Source organism: Podarcis gaigeae (genome assembly GCF_964106915.1).
Source record: "Podarcis gaigeae genome assembly, chromosome: 13".
NCBI lineage: Eukaryota > Metazoa > Chordata > Lepidosauria > Squamata > Lacertidae > Podarcis > Podarcis gaigeae.
The window spans coordinates 6,721,455-6,728,984 of record NC_139689.1 but is presented as its reverse complement, the minus strand read 5'-3'; positions in this window follow the sequence as shown (position 1 = coordinate 6,728,984).

Genomic DNA, 7,530 nt, shown 5'->3' with positions numbered 1-7,530 from the left:
GATTTTTACTTTCTTGGGCTCCATGATCACTGCAGATAGTGACAGCAGTCATGAAATTAAAAGACGCCTGCTTCTTGGGAGAAAGGCAATGACAAACCTAGATAGCATCTTAAAAAGCAGAGACATCACCTTGCCAACAAAGGTCCGTATAGTTAAAGCCATGTTTTTCCCAGTAGTGATGTATGGAAGTGAGAGCTGGACCATAAAGAAGGCTGATTGCCGAAGAATTGATGCTTTTGAATTATGGTGCTGGAGGAGACTCTTGAGAGTCTCGTGGACTGCAAGAAGATCAAACGTATCCATTCTGAAGGAAATCAGCCCTGAGTGCTCACTGGAAGGACAGATCCTGAAGCTGAGGCTCCAAGACTTTGGCCAACTCATGAGAAGAGAAGACTCCCTGGAAGAGACCCTGATTCTGGGAAAGATGGAGGGCACAAGGAGAAGGGGGCGACAGAGGACGAGATGGTTGGACAGTGTTCTTGAAGCTACCAACATGAGTTTGACCAAACTGTGGGAGGCAGTGGAAGACAGGAGTGCCTGTCGTGCTCTGGTCCAGGGGGTCACGAAGAGTCGGACACGACTAAACGACTCAACAACAATAACAGCTTTAAAATAAACAACTTACAGCAAATAAAGCAATGTTTGATAACCCATTAGAAAATAATAGTAAACAGTAAAATTAAATATCAGCAAGTAATAATTAAACAGTTTACACTTATCATTTACAATATAGAATCGCTAAACTATAATCAATGAAAATAACGGCAAGGCGCAATGCATAAAATACCACGAAACATACAAAACCATCTCATTTATTTGGCCCCCCAACTAAATAAATAATTGTGCTGTGCAAAACCAGCTGTGAAACACCGAGTGTCAGCAATCTAAAAATCTGGTTCTAAAGTGAGCAGTTTAAAAAGTGTGAATAAGGCACCTAAGCAGTTAAGTAATCATAATTAAAAGCAGTTCTAAGTAGATACTTATTTGAGGGTCTTGATGCTGAGATGTGAGATAAAACACAATTTTTCTTTCCTCTTAGGGGGAAGCTGCCTTGTGCATCTCTGAATGAGTTGCTGCTATGGTTCTTCTCGTCTAGTGGAAAAACTCCATTATTGGCACACTGAGAAAAACAGGCGTGTCAGGTGCTATCTGAGCAGTCCTGTGCCTAATTCTTACTCTTTCTTACATAAAAATGGGGGAAGAACCCAAAACCAAAGGTCCATCTAATCCCACCAACCTGAGATGCTTATTGAAAAGCCACATATTGCCACATTTCCAAAAGTAAAAATCTGGACAAAATTCTTCAGCTTTTTTTTGGGGGGGGGGACATCTCCCAAATAAAAATAAGTTTTTTCCCCCTGGATTTTCAAAGCATTTTTCTTTTAATAATTGCCCTAGTTGCCATAGGCCTACGTTTCTGGGCACAATTCAAAGTGTTGGTGTTGTCCTTTAAAGCCCTAAACGGCTTTGGCCCAGTATACCTGAAGGAGCCACCCCCAATGTTCAGCCCAGAAACTGAGGTCCAGCTCCGAGGGCCTTCTGGCGGTTCCCTCACTGCGAGAAGCAAAGCTACAGGGAACCAGGCAGAGGGCCTTCTCGGTAGTGGCACCCGCCCTGTGGAATGCCCTCCCATCAGATGTCAAAGAGATAAACAACTACCTGACATTTAGAAGACATCTGAAGGCAGCCCTGTTCAGGGAAGTTTTTAATGTGTGACATTTTAATGTATTTTTAGTCTTTGATGGAAGCCACCCAGAGTGGCTGGGGAAACCCAGCCAAATGGGCGGGGTCCAAATTATTATTATTATTATTATTATTATTATTATTATTATTATTTCTTGTCTGTGAGGCCACTGCCATTCAAAGGTGTATTGTTCCTGGTGATGGAGGCTCATAGCTGTCAACTTACAGATTTGAAAATAAGGGACTGGCAGCCTCGAAAATAAGGGATCAGCAGCCAAAATAAGGGATTTTTTGGACACAGGTATGTTCAACTTCTGAGCCCCTCCGAGCCAAAGGCAGAAAGCCCAGCCAGCAGCCAAACGAAGCCTCAAGCGGTGGTTCCCACAGTGCAGCAAGGAAAACCACCGTCACCTCTCCGCTGGGAAGTGCTGAGCAAAGGCGAGTCCCCAGGCAACGTGGCCGATTTGATTGGCACAAGGCATGCAAGCTCCACCCCCCAGTCGTTCTTAGACTCCTTATTGGGTGAGCAACGCAGCCAAGCAACACAGTTGGAGCCTCCCTCCTCCCTGGCCGGCAGGGAGGGAGGGAGAGAGAGGAGCTGCTTCCTTTGAAACCCGGGAAATTTAAGGGACATCATCAATAAGGGACAGCAGCGGGACAAGGCGCTGGGATAAGGGACTTTCCCGCCAAATAAGGGACGGTTGACAGCTGTGCTTCAAGTGGCAGTGAGTTCCACAGTTTTTAACTATGCACTTTGTGCAAGTGACTTTCTATCCTCTGCCCTGAATCTTCCAGAAGCCAGCTTCGTGTTGGGACTGATTGTCGGAAACCACAGGGGGGAAAAGAGGGCTTTTGTGCTCAGGAATTTCTTAGAGGCCCCAGGGTGACCAATTTGGGAGCAGAATTCTGGACTAAAAGGGCCACTGGCATACAGAAACAAAGGGAATGCTTAAATGAATATTTATACAAGCAGGGCTCAAATACAAAAGTTTGGTTGTGCTTAGACTAACCTTGTGAAGAGTATAGAGAACATAAAGATTTGACGGATTATGAAAGAACCTAAGGAAGGGAAATGATGGAAGAACAGATGTAAAAGCAAGCAAGATAACTAAGAGACGTGCGGCAAATGCAGTGGAAGTCTTTTATAATATTTTAACTAGGATTTATATATTGTGATGTTTGAAGCATGAATTTGGTAATGTTATTGGTTATGCAAGGTATTTCCCCCCCCCCTTTTGTGTTTTTTTTTAGTTTGCATTTTGGAAAACATGTATATAAACGTGTTTACAGTATTATGTATTGTTCTTTGTTTCTCTTTTCCTTTTCCTTTTCTTGTAAAATTCAATAAAAAAAATAAAAATAAAAGGGCCACTGGCCTCATCCAAGAGAACTCCAGAAATCCTTTTCACCACTCATTCATGGCGATTTGTCTTCCTGATGGTTATACAGGTGTTTTCACCTAATCCTACTTCCAATACTTTTTGTGCTTGCAAACGTTTTAGGGCAGACGTACTGCTTTGTTTCCAATTCGTGCATGCCCCATAATTTCCTGCTGAAATCCTTTTCATGCCGCAAATATTATGGCTTTTTTTTTTTAATTGTCCTGCTTTTGCTGCACTACAGTGCAGAAGTTGCCCCTCCAAATGGCAATAAAGACATAACCTTGGGAAAGTCTCGTCGGTCCTCTGCCCTTAACGCATTTAGAACACTTTTTTTTAGTCTGTTTCGGACTACAATTCCCATCACCCCGCAGCCAGCACACCTGCTTCTGGGTTGCAACTCCCCTTGGTTGCCGTGCAAAACATCTGCAAGGCACCAGGATGGCAGAGGGTAATTTAGAGTACTTTTTAGCAAATCCTCAAACAAGAGCAGGATTTTATTTATTTATTTATTTTTTAAAAAAGATATTTGTATTAGTTTTAATTAAAACAAACATCATATAAAAATAAACATTGAAAAGAAAATTTTAAAATAGAAAACAACTGTAACACTTTTCATGCTATTTATATAACTAATATAATATCCAAATGCGGGATTTCTCAAATCCCCTGACTTCCCTCTCCCCTCTCCATGGTTCCGTTATTTCATTATTACCATATTTTTTGTTCTATAAGACTCACTTTTCCCCTCCTAAAAAGTAAGGGGAAATGTGTGTGCATCTTATGGAGCGAATGCAGGCTGCACAGCTATCCCAGAAGCCAGAACAGCAAGAGGGATTGCTGCTTTCACTGCGCAGCGATCCCTCTTGCTGTTCTGGCTTCTGAGATTCAGAATATTTTTTTTCTTGTTTTCCTCCTCCAAAAACTAGGTGCGTCTTATAGAGCGAAAAATACGGTAGTTCATGCATGTCCAAATTGGATTCTCCATCTATTTGAATCTACCTCTATCTTTCATTAGACTATTGCTAATGTTTTTTAGAATCCTGCTGATGTATCAACTTGTATACAACGCTTTGATAGATATGCAATAAATACTTCCCATTCGTTGCAAGAGCAGGGTTTTAAAAGAAACATCCACTAGGGGTCATCTGGACACACCATCTCTCTCTCTCTCTGCATCTTAAATGTAGGGCAGCTGTTCTTAAGCATCCAGACCGGACCTTTCTGTGTACCTTTTTTGGGGGTCTCTCTTGCAGATGTGCTCCCCACACCTGAGGCTGACTTTCCTCCTTTGTAACAGAAAACACTAGGTGATCACACCAGCAAATTAACCTTTGAACAAGTTCACTTCTGTTTGTAATGTTAACATAGAAAAAGTAGAGACATCACCTTGCCAACAAAGGTCCGTATAGTTAAAGCTCTGGTTTTCCCAGTAGTGATGTATGGAAGTGAGAGCTGGACCATAAAGAAGGCTAGTCACCCAAGAATGGATGCTTTTGAATTCGGGTCCTGGAGGAGACTCTTGAGAGTCCGATGGACTGCCAGAAGATCAGACCTCTCCATTCTTAAGGAAATCAGCCCTGAGTGCTCACTGGAAGGACAGATCCTGAAGCTGAGGCTCCAATACTTTGGCCACCTCATGAGAAGAGAAGACTCCCTGGAAAAGACCCTGATGTTGGGAAAGATGGAGGGCCCAAGGAGAAGGGGACGACAGAGGACAAGATGGTTGGACAGTGTTCTCGAAGCTACCAGCATGAGTTTGACCAAACTGCGGAAAACAGTGGAAGACAGAAGTGCCTGGCGTGCTCTGGTCCAGGGGGTCACGAAGAGTCGGACACGACTAAACGACTCAACAACAACAACAAATAGAAGCAGCAGGAGGGTATGGCGTGTAGAGCAGGCATAGGCAACCCCCCCCCCGATGTTTTGGGACTACAACTCCCATCATCCCTAGCTAACAGGACCAGTGGTCAAGGATGATGGGAATTGTAGTCCCAAAAAACACCTGGAGGGCCGAGTTTGCCTATGCCTGGTGTAGAGAATAGAGAAATGTGTGGCATTACTTGAGAGTCATAGGCCTGATGATCTCTGAAGGGCCTCTGGTTCCCCCATCCCAGGCACAGATTAGTCGAGGATGGGAAGCCCGTCTCGAAAGTGTCTGCGCAATTGTGATGGGATGTTGTCAGCTCAGTGAAAGTGTGTCTGTACATAGAGGAACCCTACCCTTTGTGAGCGCTCCATGAATATGCTTCATGGATATTTATCGTAGAATTGGAAGGGACCTCCAGAGTCATCTAGTCTAACCCCCTTGCAGTGCAGGAATCACAGCTAAAGAATCCCTGACAGGTAAAGGGACCCCTGACCATTAGGTCCAGTTGTGGCTGACTCTGGGGTTGCGGCACTCATCTCACTTTACTGGCCGAGGGAGCCGGCGTACAGCTTCCGGGTCGTGTGGCCAGCATGACTAAGCTGCTTCTGGCGAACCAGAGCAGCGCACAGAAATGCCGTTTACCTTCCCGCCGGAGCGGTACCTATTCATCTACTTGCACTTCGGCGTGCTTTCGAACTGCTAGGTTGGCAGGAGCAGGGACCGAGCAACGGGAGCTCACCCCGTCGCGGGGATTCGATCCGCCGACCTTCTGATCGGCAAGCCCTAGGCTCTGTGGTTTAACCCACAGCGCCACCCGTGTCCCTATCCTATATCTGTTTTATAAAAAACAACAACCCAGAAATGAAGGAGAGATTCCCACCTTCCAAGGGAATCCATTCCACTACTGAACCATTCAGAAAAGCTCTTCCTAATGTCTAGTCGAAATATTCAGTTCAGATCCTGCCCTCCGGAGCCGCAGAAAACAAGCTTTCTCCATCTTCCAGATGGCGGCCTTTTAGATATTTGAAGATGGCTATTGCATCACCTCTGATTTTTAAAAAAGGAAATACATTGATCGGACAGACCCGCGTGCGTTTTTAACACCCAGGGTGTGAGTTCCTGAGTGAGAGATTTTCAGTGGTTCTGCCTGGCTGAGGAAGTGGAGGGCTGTGAACTGGCCCCAACATTTTTAATTTATTACATGTATATATATCCCCCCTTTCCTCCAGTTTGCTCAAGGAATCCTACATAGTTCCCCTTCTTCCTGTCTTATCCTCACAACAACCCTGTGAGGTAGCTCAGGCTAAGAGACGGTGACTGGGCCAAATTTCACCCAGTGAGCTTCCTGGCTGAGTGGGGATTTGAATCCCTGAGTGCAGGTTTGAAGCCTGTTTCCCAGGTCCTAGCCCAATGCTCTAACCACTACACCACACAACCACCTCACCATTAGGCAGAATGAAGGCCCTCCCAACCACCCTTCTTTTAAACTCTGCATTGGTGATGAGTCGCACTCAGGGTGGTTACACACAATCCTTTTATTACTGTTTGCACCTGCAACAGTTTGGGAGGTGGTCACTCTGATCGCTGCCTGTCCTGTAACTTCCTGCTGAAAAATCCTGAAATCTTGGACAGCTGCTGCCAATCAGTGTAGACAATATAATAAATAATAATTAAAATTTTTATTTATACCCCGCCCTCCCCGGCCAGAGCTGGGCTCAGGGTGGCTAACACCAAATAAAATCACAGTAAAAACATAATGGGTGGGGGAACCAATTTAAAATACAGGTTGAAATGCAATTTAAAATGCAGCCTCATTTTAAAAGTAGCCGCTAGATCAAGACCATAAGGGAAGGGAAGACATAGGGGCAGACTGAGTCCAAAACAAAGGCCAGGCGGAACAGCTCTGTCTTGCAGGCCCTGCGGAAAAATGTCAAGTCCTGCAGGGCCCTGGTCGCTTGTGACAGAGCATTCCACCAAGTCGGGGCCAGTACTGAAAAGGCCCTGGCCCTAGTTGAGACCAATCTAACCACCTAGAGACCTGGGACCTCCAAGGTGTTGTCATTAGTGGACCTTTAGAGCTAGCTGAGCTGGTCTATGGCAGCTCCTGACGTTCCGATGCACCAGCTCAACACATACAGGTGTAGACATTCACCTATCTTATCGAGGTTTCACAGAATTATAGTGTCAGAAGGGACTGAGGGTCATCTGGTCCAGTGTTTCCCAACTGTTTCCATCAACCTTAGCTAGCAAGACCAATGGTCAGGGGTGATGGGAATTGTAGTCCGAAAACAGCTGGAGGCCCAAGGTTGGGAAACACTGATCTAGTTCAACCCCCTGCACTGCAGGAATCACAGCGAAACCATTCTTGGTTTGTTTGTTTGTTTGTTTGTTTGTTTGCTTGTTTGTTTCTAAAATTTCTATACTGCCCTCCACACATAGATCTCATGGCTGTTCCCAACCTAAACACATATACATGATGCATATTTAAAAATAAGGTGAATAGAATAGAATTTTATTATTACGGTCACAGACCAGTTCCGGCTCACTTACAATATCAGGGAAATCCTAAAACACAGCAGGAATACATTGAATTGCAAT